This window comes from Urocitellus parryii, unplaced genomic scaffold (assembly GCF_045843805.1).
Source record: "Urocitellus parryii isolate mUroPar1 unplaced genomic scaffold, mUroPar1.hap1 Scaffold_37, whole genome shotgun sequence".
In the NCBI taxonomy this organism is placed as follows: domain Eukaryota; kingdom Metazoa; phylum Chordata; class Mammalia; order Rodentia; family Sciuridae; genus Urocitellus; species Urocitellus parryii.
In genome coordinates this window covers 8,775,391-8,793,635 of record NW_027553327.1, presented here as the reverse complement: position 1 = coordinate 8,793,635, position 18,245 = coordinate 8,775,391, and the positions used below count along the sequence as shown (strand labels likewise).

The 18,245-nt window shown below is 39.8% G+C and overlaps 1 pseudogene; it reads left to right on the top strand.

Annotated features, from left to right (window-relative positions):
- The first annotated feature begins 11,595 nt into the window (after positions 1 to 11,595).
- LOC144252186 (Ig heavy chain V region 1B43 pseudogene) lies at positions 11,596 to 18,217 on the top strand (annotated as a pseudogene).
- Positions 18,218 to 18,245: the final 28 nt, after the last annotated feature.

Below are 18,245 nucleotides of genomic sequence, written 5' to 3'. Positions count from 1 at the left end.
CAATGGAAAAGTACCATTTATGTGTAAAGCTAATATAAATAACAAGGGTAGAAAACTAAATTGTATTAATCGCTAATTAGATAATTTGATTAGTCAATAAAGCATGTTAAGAGAAGTTAAATTGTTACAGGTCACATGGAATTTAAATTGAGTATAAAAAATAATTGAAAGCCAACACATTAATATAATTCCTGGATATTGTACAGATTAAGAAAATATTTCATATTAAGATCTGAAAGAACATTGATCAAGATTAAAATTCTAAGACAACATGAAAACATTCTAAGTGTAGATTTAGTTTTTAGTAAACTAGTTTTTGCATACACCCTAATTCAATGCATCTCAACAAAATACAATTTTATAGCATATTATGCAGAGTAGTCTTGATATTTATAAAGTAGAGTTAATTTTGAAAATTCTTAAAATAACAACAGCTTTAATTTCACACAAACTACCACCATCAAAATGTGACATACTTTTGATAAGGTATCTAAAGCTTAACTAAAATATCTAAAATATAACACTTCTTTGTTAAAATATATATTTTTTCAATTTAGTTGGACACAATACCTTTATTTGATATATTTTTATGTGGTGCTGAGGCTCGAATGCAGCACCTTGCACATGCTAGGTGAGCACTCTACTGCTGAGTCACAAACCTAGCCCCATAAAATATAACTCTTATGATAACTCTTGAATGCAATTTAATAGATATAATGAATGCAATTATGCAAGGAGTATTAAATTGCTATGAAAACCTACAGTTATAAAGCTTACACTTATTTTTGTTATGTTACCACAAAAAGGAAACAATACAAAAAATAAACCACAGTTGGAGTTTAAACAAATTGTCATCCATTAAATTTTTTAAAAACATTTTAAACATCTTTTTATTATTTTTGAAAGCTGAGGACAAACAAGATTCTTCTCCAAATTATGACTAAGCCAATACATAGAAAGATTTTCTGAGATTTCTGTAAGCTCCAACTAACATCCTCTTTCTTTATGCTACATTTGGGCATTCAAGAGTGATGTTTACCTAGGTGGCTATCTCTCTTCCAAACTCATTTACCTGAATGTATTAGATGAAAAATGATGAGTATTGGGGAATGAACTTAATATTTGGCACATTAAAAGCTAAATAAGTATAGATTAATATGACCTTAAAAATGCCATCTTTTCTCTTTTTTATTTTACTTCTCAAGTAAAAAGACTTTATGTGATAAGAACAACCTGACCTTAAATAAGTTACATATTGTCAGTTTCATATACATGTATAATATACACATGTAATTCTTAGAATGTTGAAATCTATGTGTAGCCAGACATCTAGATCATAATAAAGATCTAACTTTGATTTTAATAATTAGGTAAGCTTTACTGTTTGAATTTATTGTCCTTCTATGATTTAGATGATACATAGTTTTATGTTGGTTCCACTGTTTGAATGATTCTATCTTCTGAATATTCATGTTTCCCCATACTGATATTCTTCTTCTACAATGACTCCTCACTCAAATAAAAATGTCATGGTAACCCTAAGCTTATTCAATTACCTCAGTTGAACTTCACAGAAGAGCATATATAGAGTTGATGTTGTGGTAGGGGTGAATAGGGGATTATGGTCCTGTTGAGAGGCTCCAAGGTAGATGCCAGACTGATCCCTAGGGTATAGGAAGACAGCTCTGTAGGCCCAAGAGGACATGTTATAGGATAAAGAACATGGCCAGAATGAGAGGATGACTCTGAATCAAGCTCTGTCTTCTCAACCCAGGAAAGATGGACAGAACCAGGCCTGTATGGATACCTGACCTTGGGTATGTTTTCCTGACTCTTTCAACTTTTAAAAAAGTCATGGGAAGGTGGGTGCAGCCTCCTCCTCATAAGGCACTTGAAAACACTTGGTAGGAGAAAGTGGTTGCCAAGGAAGTGACATCATCTCACTTTCTTCATTGGAGTGACTTCACCTCACTTCCTTAGTGATGGAACTCTCTGAACTAAGAATAAAGGTACCTAGGAACTCAGAGGCAGACAGAGTCCCAGTCTGCTCACTTGTTTGGCCTCACCAAGTACAGATCCTACTTTCTTGGTATCTATTGCTCCATGGATGGCCGAATGTAATTAAAGCACTGAGGAGGGGGCTTTGCTGACAATGAAGGTACAGGAGTCCTGAAAACTCTCATGAATTTGCCCAAGGACACTAGAGCTGAGCATATAGAGACTATTACATGTGAACGTGGTTTAACATACAAGTCAGATGACACTGTGCATGGACACAGGCACTTTTCAGGTGTGTGTGTGTGTGTGTGTGTGTGTGTTTGTGTGTGTTTGTGGACGTGTTTTTGATTTCTGACTTTGTCTTTCATTGCCTGAAAATATGGAGGGGAAAGCATTTGTTCCATTGTTATTTTCCTGTATAATAATGTGTACTTTTCCTGGAGGCTGCCATTTTGGTGTTGATCTATCTGTCTAGGTTAAAGAACATGCCCTAGGAAGAAGAAAAAAGCATGCAACAGTGGAGGTGTATGTCCAGTGAAAATCTTCCCAGTGTTTATCCCTGCAAATTAGTGAATGGACAGCTGCTTGCCTTGTGGATGCGGAAGACTCACTACTTTTATTTGTTCAAGTATTCCTCCTGAAATTCAGCCACCACAGAGTAGATGATGGTGGATTTGCATCAAAGAGGTTTACCAGCTCCAAGACCTCTGAAATGGCCATCGATGGGCTTCATGAAGAGACCCATAAACATCACTGTGAGACTCAGAAATCACTGTGGAAGGTAAGGTTTTCAGAGGAGAACCCTTGCTGGATACATAGATATCCAAGCAGGATGAGCAATAGAAGAAATTCACTGTCCTAGTGTTGGTCCTGTAATAAAACTCTGTCCAGAGCTTTTTTTATCTGCTATTGTTCTGCTCTCCTCAGGTGAAGAAGTTCTTTGCCTCAGGGTTCTCTTTGGTGATGCCTCAGGAGAAGAACTTTAGAAATTTGCTTGAATGGGCTGCATCTGTTATTCAGTGTTAAAGCACTTGCCACACTTGAGTGAGGCACTCTTTGAGAGCCTCCTCACAGCTTCAAATTATTAATCATATTTTTTCTCTGTCCAAATATAATAGTACACCAAAATCAAATTGGGTGGAGACTATCCATTGCATCACAAGAGATTCCAGACATTCTTGAAATTAGAACAGTGACCCTTTAGGCCCAATGTGTTAGTCCTTGCCCTTAAGTAGCTAGGACTTAGGTGATTGAGTTTCTTCTAGCTCAAATTTACATAAGGGAAAAAACCCTACCATTGGCAGACTGGAAACATGTGTTATTGAGTTGAGCAGTATTAACTCTGGTCTCATTTCAACTTCCCTGGATCTGGGGATGGTATCTAGCCCACCATGAATTTAGGCAATTGAGGGACCTGGGTACTAAACATTCACAGCTTTTCCTGAATATTTCTGCATTTTCTATTTATCCTTAAGACTATTGCATAGCTTTATATTTGCTTTCTTTTTAAATGATTTTTGATTAGTTTTACTGGATAAAGAGCCCATGGACTTGAATACTTTCATACTTGCTGTCACTTTTTCTACATCATGTATTTTTAATCCCCAAGTTAATTGGTAGTCTTAATTGATATCTGTGAGACTCTGTATATCAAATAAGAAACTCAAATTCTGTCAGAGATTAGATATCCATGGTAGTTGGATACAACTATTTGTAAAAAAAATTAGGCATATAATATATGTGGAAATATTATTCTTGCCTATATATTTACAAATTAATTCATTTTGCCTATGTTTTCCAAATTAATTTATTTTATGTTCTAATAATTAAAACATGATTGATTATGAAAATTGAACTGCATGCTACAGAATTGGGTCATTCAGTTAGATGCTAGTATTGCTACCACTAAGTACAGAATGACAATTTAAGACACTTTTTCAATCACATTAGTGAATTACTTCATAGGACTTTAAATTGGTTTAGAAAGAGACTGCAGACTAGTACTTTTCCAGTCAATAAAATATGATTTTTGGAGTTTAGTTTCCTAGATCATACCTTTAATCCTATAATTTGTTGTTTCATTTCCCAAAGGTCGAGAAGATAGTGTACATGTGCAAGGTATACATAGAACAAGAATATATATATATATATATATATATATATATATATATATATACAGTATTTTCATTGCACAGCATATTCTTTCAAACATTAAAGTATAAATCACATAATAATTTGAAAACTGCAGACTTTTCTAATCCATTCAACAAATACTTATTGAGATTGAATTTTTAGTATTTTCTTTCTTTTTGTAAGAGTAATTAACTTATTAAAATTCCTAATGTAATACACAATTTGCAAAACAATCCTGAGTTCATATTCAAGCACTATTATGGTAAACTCCTTGGGTTTTCTCTAGCTGTTAATATTAAAATACAAACCTTTTAGCTATTTCCAATTTCATGAACTATGTAGATGATAGAATAAATCATTAACTTAGAATTAAGGTAAACATTAAATCTAAAGTGAATTTAGATGATTACTAAAATATAGATCATTCTGTTACTTACAATTGCTAACAACATTTACATTTTTATTTGACTTCATACTAATAGAAAGCAAATTAAATATTTTTAGCAATGAAAAATTATTAGATGTGACTTCATAGAAATTATTCCCACTTTTAGTGTATTTTAGAGAAAATTATTAAAATTCTGGAACCCTCATTTTGACCTCTGTCACGAAATCTCAACAGGTTATTTTGATCAGTAAATAGGATGACATACAAATATTTAATACAAAACCATATACAAAGAGATTATGTTTTATTAGTCATAATTCTCAGCATAACAATTTATGTGTGTAATTTTGGTTAATATCTATTGAATTTCCTACTGCAAAATATTCATCTAGGCAGCACTGTGAAGAGGAAAAGGAGTTGTCACATTGTCCTGAGCAAGAAAGGCAGGAACATAGTACTGGAAAATATTGATCATGAAAGGATCTCATATAATCATAGCCATGGATAAAACTAGGTTTGTGTATCAACTCTAAGCAGCTAGTTAGTTATGTTTCAGGAGTGAGCTGCTCAGGACCTGCACTTTAGCACATCTAGTTTTACCCTATGGTGATGCAGAGTGATAGTAGAATAGAGGTGATAGCACTGACCTAGGTGATATTCACTGATCCATGAGAGTTAGTTCATAGTAACATTGCATGGGAATTAAAAGCCTCTATATTTTCTACTAAGTTCATGATTTACAAATGTTCTAATCAGTAATAAGAAATAAAATTGAACTGGAGATGGGTAAAAATATAATTTTTTAAGTGAAGGTACCAAATCACTGTTCTGAGAATTGAAGTGGAGATAATATATATATATATATATATATATATATATATATATATATATATATGGAAAAAGAAGAAATAGATCTTAGCAAAAAATAAAATGTGGGAAAGGTCAAAAAAGATAGATACAACATGACATTTATTTATTATGAAAACTTAATTTTTAAAAGTAATAGCCCATTTAGATTATAGAATCTGGCTGACATTCTAGTTCTTCTCCTACTTGGGTACATCCAAAGTAGGAAAGGACAGACAACTGGTCACAGCAAGTTCACCTTGCTAATGCACTGAAGAAAAGAATCAAGACTGCCACAAAAGAATTATCTTCAGGAACTTTCACAATTAGATGGAATGACTGCCAATCTGAATAATAAGAGTACTCATTGCTAAACTTCTGAAGTTTATATTTACTTCTTATTTTAAATGGCATATTATTAAAATGTATTCTTAACATAGTCACTAAAAATCAACCAATGGAATTTAAATGCTTATGTGTATCAACTCTAGTATACCTCTCTTGTATTATATATAACTTTTGTTTTAATAGTATAAAAATATCAGTGTGCATAGGTGTAAGAAACTTTGGTTTAATTCAAGGTCAGTGTATCTTCAGTTTAATTTACTATGAAAAATAAAATTATAGAAATTCCCTTTCAGAAATATAATATGTATACTTTTAGTGCCATTTCAAGTTAAAAATGTCTTCAGTTATAACAAAATAATCTAAGAATATTTGTAAATTTAATATTTGGTATAAGTAAAAATTGAGTTTGTAGATACTTCCAAAGGTACAATCTGTCCTCCATTGTATATTTTTTAGAACTCAAGTTAGTCCATATGGACTTGAGGAAACTCTTGAAATAACTATGCTCACTACTAAAAAAATTATCTCCCAAGTAATTGAAAGATGAAAGCAATATCTAAAAATTATTTTTTTATAACAGGGCACAGTATATCCACTAGCAATATAACTCAGGGATTTTTTTAGGGTCTAAAGTGTGTTTGATTTTAGTCTTTCTGGCTCTTCCACATTAAAAGACCATCATACAATTATATTTTAATCTTTTCTGGCTATAAATATTACTATTATTTTATGTATAAAAAGTATGAAAGAAGAAAGTTTTTTCACAAACTGTATTGTATATAACAAATTTATCTGTGTCAAGAAAATATGAAGGTCACTCCATCTTTAAGGAATTTTTGCATCAGAGGTCATTCTATAACTTCTTGGCATACACCACACTGTGTGTTGTAAATGCTAGAGAAAGATAAGAGAAGATAAAATTGTTAGACTCCATTAATATAAATGCAGCAATTACTTAGGACACAATGCCTTTATTTATTTTTATGTGATACTGAGGATCAAACCCACTGTATAACACATACTAGGCAAGCCCGCTATCACTGAGCTACAACTCTGGCCCCAATTTCTTAGATTTTTTAAGAATAAAAATGATCTAGTTAAACATCAGATTTTCTTTTCAGACTGGTTAAATAATTCCCCTCTTTCTATAGCTATTGCTAGGTTATACCAAAAATAAATAGTATATTTTTTTAAATATTCAAAATATTTTAATATTTTATAAAATATTCAAAAACCTTATGATTTTAAGGTAAGTACACTTACCTAACTTTTGCAAATTAGGTTATTTCCCATGGAAACAGCAGCTGGCACACAGAAACAGAATGTTTATAACTTTGATATTTCAGCTGTGCTTGTCAGGAAAATGATGGAAATGTCATTGTCTAAAGAAGCACCTGCAAGCTTTTGGGTTCCAACAGATGTGCAGAATATAATATTTTAGCTTCTTAAAAATTTTAGTTCATAGTGTTTCTATATAAATTATAATTATGCCTGCTTTTAAAGGAAGCTTAATTGGTCTAGGTCTATTTTAGAAAATGGCATTTTAAATAAAATGGCTTTTAAAAAATAAATATAAATAAATTATATTTAAATAAAATAAATATAATGGTCTACAGCATTCCCAGAATCACATTGAGAAAAATTATCTCAAAATTTTGCTTTAGTTCAGACATTTCTTAGCAATAATTTTCATGCAGATACACTTATGTGTAGATATAGCATCTCAATTCTAGAAATTCATTTATCTGTGGCTATGAACTTGGAATGATAGATTTCATTATCAGTGGTAAAACAAACCTAGGTAACGGGCTGGTCACCACTTTCTCAGCTACTAATCAACAAATATCAAAACCTGGTTTTTAATGATTGTTATCTGTTTTGTTTAACATATTTCTTTAAGAGATAATAAAGTGTTAATTCTCTGCTGTTTTAAATACAAAAATGTACTTATTAAAGTGGTATTGTGGCTGAGATATGCAGTGTCTCACCAAAGCTCCTTTATTAATGCAGAAATGATCAGAGGTGAAATGATTAGACAGTGAGAGCTGTATCCTAATCAGTGCATTAATCTGTTTGATGAATTAATAATTCAGAAAGATAGTTGTACTGGATGGTAACTATAGGCAAGTGGAGCATGGCTGGAGGAGGTGAGTTACTGAAAGCCTGTTCTTAAGGATTATATCTTATACTCCTGCATTCCCCTCCCCTCCCTCTCCCTCCGCCTCCACCACTTTCCTTCTCCCTTGGCTGTTTCTCTCCCTCTCTTCACTTCCAACCTTCAGCAACACTGAGCTGACCAGCTTTCCCCCACCATGCCTTCTGCCATGATGTTGTGTCTCACCTCCAACTCAAAGCAATGGAGTAGGCCAACCATGAATTAAAACCTCTGAAACAAAGAGCCAAAATAAAATTTGCCTCCTCTACGATGTTCTTATCAGGTGTTTTGGTCACAGCAAAAAAAATCTAACACAGATGGTCATCATAATTCCTTCCTATTGATGCATTTAGAAAATTTGCCAGCACCTAAATGTCTTTAGTGACTAAAAGACTAAAGTGAAGAAGAACTGTAATAAATTTAAATTCTTTTCCAAATTATAGCTTCGGGATTGTATTTTTTGTGCAATGAAAACATGGTAGTTTTATAAAGAAAATAAAATTATACCCTTTTAAAAACATTACTTATGTTTTACATATAAAAACAAAGGTAAGACAAACTAAAATATTTGATAAGTCACATTAGCACTCTAAAATAAAAAAAAACTTCTCATAGTTTATAAACTTAATACCAAGAAACAATTAGTCAAAACAGTGTAGTCAAGTCCATAATAAACTGGCAGTTTTTAATGAGAGCTTACTAGCTAAGGGCAAATGATAATTTTTTATATAATTCAATGGAGTTCATTGAGACACTGCTGCATATAGGACATTATCAGTCTATTGAATAATACAAAATAAAAGAAAGATAGTTCTAATGGATAACAACCCTAGAAGTGTACTCCCGAGCAGGTCAACAAACTCCAGAAAAATAGAGGGCCCAATCTTATCTTGGGCATATCTCAAAATCTTTATATATTTCTCAAAATTTTTCTTAATTGATTAAGCTCTTTCCAAGATGTTATTTTGTGTAAATCATGCATTTTCTTTTCCAAAGTACTTTGAAATAAGGAAGGGGGGGATGCTATTAATTAATGCTAGGGGATGTGAGGGTAATCTGGCTACAGACAGCTTTAACTCAGTAGATTTGCCAGGGTTGCTTAGGCTGATCTGAATGTCTGTGGAATGTAAATTTCCTTCCTCAGTATTTCCTCCCACAGCTGAAATGTTACTAAAGAGTGGATAATCCCTGTCAAGAACCATTTTCCTGGCAATTGTGTAGGAGTAACATACTCCCTTGCTAGGACCTCTAAACAAGCTCTTCAATCCACTAGCAACATAACTGAGGGTCTTTAAGCTTCCATGATGTCAGACACATCCAAAAGATGTGCTGCAGTTTGTTGTCTACCTATCTTATAGAAGAGAGAAGAGGAAAGAAAGGAACGAGGGAATGAAGGGAAGAGCAAACTATTAATTTCCCCTTATCAAGACTGAAGTACATTGTTGTCATTCCTTATAGGATATTATAAATTTAATGACATACATTTAATAATTCAGTTTCAGACTTATTATAATAAATCATATAGTGGTTCCTTCATGCAGATCTGTCAGAATTATAGAATTTATAATGTACAATGGTTTTTCAGTATAATTCAGGCTAAGCACTAGCCAAATACAAACATTTCTTGTATAATTCTCTAGCAGAAGTTGATTCAGCTTCTGTTTCAACACTCTAAAATTCAGAAAGCTTACTTTCTTGAATTTTAATATATTCAATTTGGAAAACATTTTTATATTTTTTAAATATCTTCTATTTATTTTATAAAGGCCTTATAGATTACCCTAAATCTCTCTATACTTAATGCCAAAAACTTGTGGAATTTTCTAACTATTAGAGTTATGTTGTATAACTTTGTTTTCATGTTAAAAAAAACTTAAATTGTAAGGCAATTGCCAGTTTGAACAAATCATGTTAACTATTTTCACACTCTCTAATAATTGCTTGGAAGTATTCAAATACATTCTAATACTATTCATGGATTAAATACTTCTTAAAATTATAGAAAGTAAAATTTCACATCACTTTACAAATAAAGATGTATATTTCTATTTAGCAACTAAGGGAAAATTGAGAACATGGATTCTGGGGTTTTTTTGCACAACTAATAATAACTTATTGTCTAGTATATATTAATATCATAACAAAACTTTATAAAAATTATTTTTAAAAGTTATTAACAATACACAAAACTAAATACTACATTCCAGACAACAATATATCATAACCTCCTTGATTAAATTCTAAAATTCTAGTTTCTAAATTTAAAATTCTAGTCTCCACATGTACATATTAAGAACATGGTGTCCTGCTATGACTTTATGCTGTTTAGTTTCATATGCAGTAAATTAACACAATATAATTTAAATTAATTATAAAGCTGGTCTTTTCTATGGAGTTATCTGAAAATGGATTAATATGGAAATAAAAATTCTGTAATAATAAAGACAAAAATAAACTGGTTTATTTCTTGCCAAACTTGTTAATGTATTTTATTCTCTATAATTTAAACATTAATATATATTGATAATTTTCACTACAAATGTAATGTGTTTGTTTTCTATGCCTTGAATATATAAAATATGGATTTGGCTCATCTCATAGGTTATAAAAAACATTGTGAATACAGACACAGGGCATCTTGCTCAGTATAAATTACCTTGATCATGGAGTTGAAATACTTGAATTCTATCTAGTTTTATTTCTGTTCCTTGAATGTTGACATTTTGGAGTAACTCTAAATGCTTTAAATGATCAGCATCTTGATCCATGAATGAGTATAAAATACTATTGTAATAATATTTTGTAGATATGCTTTAGAATGTGGAAATTGGAATGCAAATAAGTTATTTTCAAATACCAATGAGTGTACAACTAACACGTTAATTAAAAAGAGTACTTATTAAGGGATAAAAAAATCAATATTTTTCTTTAAAACATAGGCTTGACTTTTTATGGGCTTTTAAAATTGTTTTTAGATATCCATGGCAATACAGTAAGGGTGTGGATCTTGCTGGGAATAGGGCAGTTCCAGGTTTAAGGTGATTCCTGCTGGGAATAGGGCGTATCCTGCTGCCTGAGGCACCTGCCCACTCCTTGAGTTCCCATTGAGTTCTTGCCAGATTCAGAGAGTATTTGTGATTCAGAGCCCGGTGGAGAGTGTGGAATTTTCCCCAGAACGTGCGTGTAGAGTGCCGGTGAGAGTTTGAGAATAAAGAGTTGCTGTTTGAATCTACAAGGTGTGTTGTGGCTTGGTTATTTTGTGCCCAGCCAGACTGCGGTACATGTGATCTAGACAAACTGAAGCACAAGAATTTACAAATCAAAAAAAATCAAGCAATGGAGCCGAACAGCCATTAAAGACCTTCCACAAGAGGATAGCCCAGAAGCAGAATGATTTGCAGTTGATTCTAAGAGACTTTAACAAAGACATGAGGCCCACCTCCTCATGTTGTTCCATGAAATGAAAAAGAAAGAAACACTGAAAACAATCCTTCTGTAAAGCCAGTAAAACCTGGATACCAAAACCAGACACAGAGACACCCAGAGAGAAGACTTCAGACCAGCATCACTGGTGAACAGAGATGAGAGACTCCTTAATAAAATATTGGCACCCTGCACTCAAGGACACACGAGAAGGTGGGGGCCATGATCAGTGGGTTTCTCCACAGGGTGGGAGGTTGGCTCAACATACAGATCAATAATGTCATATCCATATGTGATTCAACACATGAACAGAAGTGAGGACAAGAGTCACACCATCATATCAACAGAGGAAGAAAAAGAATTCGAAAAACTGCAGCACCTCATCAAGTTTAAAGCACTGGACAAGCTAGAGGTACATGCCTGACCTAAACCTCATAAAGACTACATGTGACAAACCTAAGGCACCACATACTGAAGTGAGACATCCTAGAAACAGTTCCTCTCTGCGCAGGACAGGACAAGGGTGTCCACTCTCCCACTCTGATTCCCAGGGGTCCCTGCATTACACACTTTGACACAGGAGCATTTTTACATGAACCAAATGCAGAGCAGCATTAGTGAGGCTGAAGTAACAGCTCTGTGGTCACCAGGGTCAGAGGTGAGGAAGCTCAGAGGACACAGGTGAGTCTTTTCCAACAACTCAGTGGTATTTCAGTGGGATAAAATGATTAGTACCACCCTCAGGATTCTTTATAGAGCAAGCATCGAGATAGCCCAGGGTTGGTGCCCTGGACACCTGGTGAAGCTGAGGCTTATGGTCCTCCTGGCTTCCAAGGAGTCCCTGAGACTCAGCACTGGTCCTCTACACTTTTGCTGATGGTAAATGGAAGGTGTGGGGCTGAGAATCAGGTGAGGTTCCTGCAGGGGGACAGATAGCCAGGCTAGGTATGCACAGCAGCTGAACTCTAGTGAGTGCCAGGGCCCCTCTGACCATGCCATTCAGTAAGCCCTGTCCTAACCAAAGTCTGCCCACCCCAGACCTGGCACGTGAGAACAGGAGCCTGACTGCCCAGGTCCTTCCTGAGTCTCCAGGTGGCCCTGAACCTGAATTGTCCACAGCAGTCCTGAAGGGGCAGAGGGGATACCTGATGGACATCCAGGGAGAGATTGTGATGGCCCCTGTGTCAGGAGCTGCTAAGAGGTTGACTCAGATGTCCTCCATTGCTGCCATGATGCACTCTGGTCCAGAAAACAGAAACCACCATGATCAGCACAGCCAAGAGCTCTCTGCTGTGGAAGCCCTCACCAGGGCAATCAGGACACAGTCTAGGGGACTCCAGACCCCAGGGGCCATTAGGGCCAGTCAGTTCTCTCCTTGGCCCTGTGGCCATAGTCTCCCTCATAATCACTCCTCCTGAACCAATTTGCAGTTGCTATTTGTACTACTGCCAGGGAAGTGAACAGAACCTACCTGCTTACACACTCAAGTGGAGGCCAGACGTAGGGCACACATGGCCCCCTCCATGTCAATACATCAGAAGGACAGAGGGTAACAGGTCCCTCAAGCTGAGCCAGCAGGGAACCCATCACTTGTCCATGTTGACAAGGGTCATCCTCCTTCCTGGCCATCCTCCTTCCAGGTCATCCTCAGCACTTGGAAGAGGCCCAGGCCCTCACCATGACCTCTGGCCCATGAAGCAGGAGCAGGGATGCTGGCCCCACAGTTGTGGCTGTGTCCTCTGACTCTCTCCTGTGGTATTGATAACTGTGGGTGCATTGTAGGGAAACAGAGCACTGGAGTTGGTTTCCCACAGTGATTCAGACCTGGATCAGAACCCACATTTCTGTGGGCAGCCTTCCCCTTCCTGCCCTTCTCCCTCCCTGCTCCCCTCCTGGGCTCTGCTGGTCTTTCTCCTATGTGTTACACATGTCTGAGTTGGAGGTTCATGGATGTTCATGAAGGTGAACTTCACTGTGCTCCCTTCACATTAGCACACAGCATAGATGGTGAGTTCCCTTCTGCTCTCCTCCCTTTATCCCTCTGCCCACCCACAGGCCCTGCACCCACTGATCTCCTTCCCTGTCCACCTCACCCTCCTCTCCTCTCACTCTTCTCCAGCTTCCTCAATTGGGAGAGAAGATGGGCCCTTGGCTTCTGCGTCTGGCCTCCTTCATCAGTTTGATGGTCCCAGTTCCACCTGTTTCCCAGAAAATGCTGTCACTCCATTGTCTTCCTGGCTGAAGACCCACTGTGCATAGACTCCAAGCTTTCTTCATCTACCATAACCCCTGTAGGGTGCAGCCCGTCAGAGCTTCTGCTGGAAAGTTGACCATTTCTTCTTCTTCGTGAAGAGCCACTGTTGCTTCTCTCCTGGAAAATCCTTCAGGACCTTGTTTTCCCATGAAATCTTGGACCCAGGAGATGCCAGCCTGGAAGATGCCCCCAGACCTTCCCTGGACCAGGGCATAACCTCTCGGTCATTGCTAGGATGGTTCAGGGTATTCCTAGACAATGGCCCAATACCTGCATTAAAAATAACTCCATCCTCATGTTGAACCTCTTCCCAGGAGATAATATCTGATCTGTTCCTCCATCCCCATGGTGGCCCAGACCCCAGGGGACAACACCTGACAGGTTCCTCCATCCACATACTCTACTTGTCCCCAGTTGATTCTGTGTGACCTGTTACCCCTCCCCATGCTCACTCTATCTCAAGTGGATAATATATAACACATTTCTGCCTCTGCATGTTAAACCTGTCCACAGGGATTGTTATCAGAGATGTTACACCATCTGACACTTGACTGTCTCCAGTGGATAATATCTACCTGTTACTCTATGAACATGCTGCCCTTTCCCCAGTGGATAATATCTGACCTGTCCCTCCATCCCCATGCTGGTAAGTCCACAGTAGATGACATCTGACATTTTACCCCATGGTGGTGGCCTGTACCCAGTGGATGTTATCTGAACACTTACTCCTTCCCCAAGCTGGTCCTGTCCACAGTGGATACTATCTGGCCTCATAACCCATCTATACACTGACTCTGTCCCCAGTGGATACTATCTAATGTATTACCTGATCCCCAAGCTTGCCTTTCTACAGTGGTAATCCCTGATGTGTTACAGCATCCACATTTGGGCTGTCCCAGTGGTTAACATCTGCATGTATAAAACTAACCCTACCTAATTCAGTTAGTGTGACATTGGCTGTCCTTAATAATTCATATGCTCCTCTGGTGAAACCATCTGCCCTTGGCCTTGTCTTTCCTGGGTATTGACTCATGATGTGACCTGTGTGTCTGTCCCTTCTCTGCTCAGGCTTCCTGCTCTTTCTAGGCTCACATGGGCTGGATGAACAGTTCTGGAAATGCATGCATCTGCTCCTGCATGTCCCCCTTTGGTCAGGGAAATATATACAGGTGGCCTCATGACCACTTGTATTCCTAAGGGCTCAGAAATACCTGGTTGAGCAGGTGTTATGCCTCTCATTCTTCCCCACCCCCCTTGTCACCCATAACATAAATAATTCTTTGCTAAATGGAGGCTGAAGAGTCCTATAGGCTCCTTGTTCTTTTCCACCTGAGGAGTGCATTCACTGCACCTTGGTCAGGTGTTCCTGGAGCAGCTGGGCCTCATAGTCTTGGGGCTGCATGGTGCTGGGACCACTCTGGCAGCCTGGATAGCTGAGGGGCTGCTGGCAGAGCAGCAGAGGTGCAGCCCATCTGTTCTCAAGGACTGCCTGGGGTGGCCTTCCATCAGGCCCAGGTCAGCAGTGCAGCAGGCCCCATGAGTGGAGAGGTGGCTGTCAGATTAGAGGATAGCACAGGACAGGCAACACCTGGGGACAAGGGCGAGGTGCTCTCAGCATCCAGGGCTGGCTTTGCACCTCTACAGGGACTCTGTGCAGTGGCTGCTCAGGGCCTGCTCAGCTGCCCTGGGGACCTTGTTAGGGGTTATAGGTTCCTGCAATGCTACCTGGGGTCCTGGGAAATGTGTGTGTCCCTTACAGCTGGCCCTGCTCTCAGCATGTCCTGCCACTCAGGGAGGGCCCAAGGCTCTTCTCTGCTTTGTAAAAGTGTGGACTTATGGGCAGCTGAGTCCTGTGTCTGCAGATGGATGGACAGTTCCTTCCTGACCAGTATACAGCTAGGTAGGGAGGCTGAAGGGAGCAGCCAGCAAGCTGCTTCCCAGGATCCTGGTGGGGTCCCTGCATGGCTCTGTGCAGTGGAGCATGGTGTGGAGCACAGGCTGGCTTTGCTCTGTCCTGTTTCCCAGAATTTCCCAAACTGGGCTGAGGGCTGTGGGGGATCAGTGGCTCCAACAGAACTGGTGTCCCCTGTCAGAGGTGAAGGATGGTTTACAGCTGCATGTGTGACAGGGCATGACAGACACGGTGCTGCTCCTGGACAGCAACAGGCTGGACACTCCTCGCTGCTACGTGCACATGAGCCTCTCACACAGTTGGTTATTTCCCTGATCTTTATGTCAATATGAAATGAGGAGATTAAATCCCTGGAAACTGACCAGGTGAAAAGATTACCAGGACCAGGAATTTGCTGTCATGGTTCACATATGTGGTGTCCCACATGCTCACATGTGAGACAACTGAGAGAGGACTAGATTATCAGGGCTCAAGCCTAAAGTGGATTAATCCACTAACATGGATTGACATGCAGCAACTGTAAGCAGATGAGATGTGGCTGGAATACTTGAATCATTGAGGTGTGCCTTTGGGGGACACTCTGTGTCCCTATTTGATGGAGCTCACCTGCTTCCTGGGGGCCATGTCCTGACCTGCTTTCCTCCTCCATGCCTTTCTGCCATGGTGTTCTCCTTCATTGGCCAGATGTAAGGACTTGCCACCTTGCACTAAAACCTCCTAAGTCATGACCCAAAGGTAGCTTTTCCCCCTTTGTGTTCTCAGAATTTTCGTCAAGTGACAAGACAATGTCAAAATTTTGATAAGATTTTAGGAGGTATTTTATATCCATATCATACATCCAGTAACTTTCTGATTTCCACCAACACATTTCAGTGAATGGTGAGAGAAAACTGAAGCCCTGGAACAGATGGGAGAGGTGAAGTGGGGAAGACTGTCACACAGAGGGATCCTTGATCCCCAGGTCAGAGAGCGGGATCATCCGAAGGTGTCTCCTATTTGTTATGCCTAGAAGAATATACCAGGTTATGTGGTCTGCTAGAAAAACAGCTTTCTAATCAGATGATTTTCTAGGACTTAGAAACTTCACCAAGTGGCTCACCTGGATTTGAAGGTGGTGAAAACATGGAGACCAGCAGGTCTTACCTGAGAAACCCCAGGAAAAGGAGGTGGGTGCTGCAGGCTCAGTGTTTGCAGGGAGCTCATGGTCAACACCACAGGGAACAAGGAGAGGAGCCCACATGTCTTATTAGTGGGCTGTGCTCACTCAGTTAGGCAGGAGGTCAATTCCTGAACCTCATCAGGAGGTCAGCAACTACACCTGCCCTCTCAGTGACCCCACCTCACTAAAGACAGTGTCCACAATTCTCTCCAAATGCTGGGCTATGGGCAAGGCAGGTCTCACTGCAGTGATCTGCACAGGGAAGGGGACTGGGCCTCCTCCCTCACCCCGCCTGCCCTGCATGACCTCCTGTCTGCTGTCAGCCTGGCTCTGCTTCTCTAGGGGACTCAGGGGCTCTCAGCCTCAGGCTGCAGCTGAGAGCTGCCTCTGCTCCCAGGAATCTCCCCTGGCCCAGAACCTCCATCCTGTCCTCTCCTGGTTGACACCTGAGGGCAGGACAGGTGAGAGTAAGAGCTTAGGGCAGATTCCCACCCACTGCTGTCCACAGGCATTGGCTGGACAGTCAGGAGGACAAGCAGGACAGAGGGGGGGGAGGGCAGTGGGCACACAGCAGGAAGCCCCTGCCTCCTGAGACCCTGCTCCCTCCTCTCCTGCTCAGTCTGTAGCCCCCAAATCTCACAGAGATGAAAGAGAGGAACTAGTCCTGAGAACAAATGGGGTCTATTCTCCTGGATGTGGGGAACCCCATCCTCAGCCCTGGGCTCTGTTCAGTCATCACTGAGGGCTTCTCCTTCAGGGCTGGGAGGTGATCCTGGGCCTCTTGCATGCTGGGCACGTTCTTGCCACTCTGAGACCCTCCCAGGTGCAGGGAGGAAGGGCTTGGAGGAGGCAGGGCTGAGCTCAGGAGGGTGGGCTCCTCATCTGACAGCCTTCCAGCACTCCTGAATCCACCTGCTCTCCTCTCACAGGTAAAGCTCCACTTGGGCTCAAGACAGGGACACATCTCAGGAGCACAGAGGACCTTGGCAGCCTGACCCTAGCCTCTCCAGATATCAGAAGAGCCTCACCCACATGCAAATCCCTCCTCCTGCTCTGGGTTCAAATGCCCTCTGGGCTGAGGGATCTCCCAGCTCTCTGCTCAGACAGGGCTGAGGTCTCTGGGAAGGCAGGTGTGGTCTAGAAGATGAGGCTGCTGGGTCTTGTCCTGTGCCTGGTCACAGCTTTGCAGGGTAAGTGTTCTCAGTGTCAGACCTGGATCCATGGGGAGGTTGTGACTTCTAATGAATGACAGGGTGTGACTGTCCTTGTCCCCTGGTGTCCTGTACCATGTGCAGCTGCATGAATCAGGACCTGCCTTGGTGAAGCCCTCGCAGACTCTGTCCCTCACCTGTGCTGTCTCAGGTTACTCCATCACCAGTGGTTATGACTGGAGCTGGATCCGTCAACCCCCAGGGAAGTGGCTGGAGTACATAGGGTACATAACTATTGGTGGTGGTACTAACTACAGCCCAACCCTCAAGAGCCGAGTGTCCATCTCCAGAGACACATCCAAGAACCAGTTCTCCCTGCAGTTGAGCTCCCTGACCACCCAGGACACAGCCACCTATTACTGTGCCAGAGACACAGTGACGGGACCTTAGTGTGAGCCTGGACACAAATCTCCTGCAG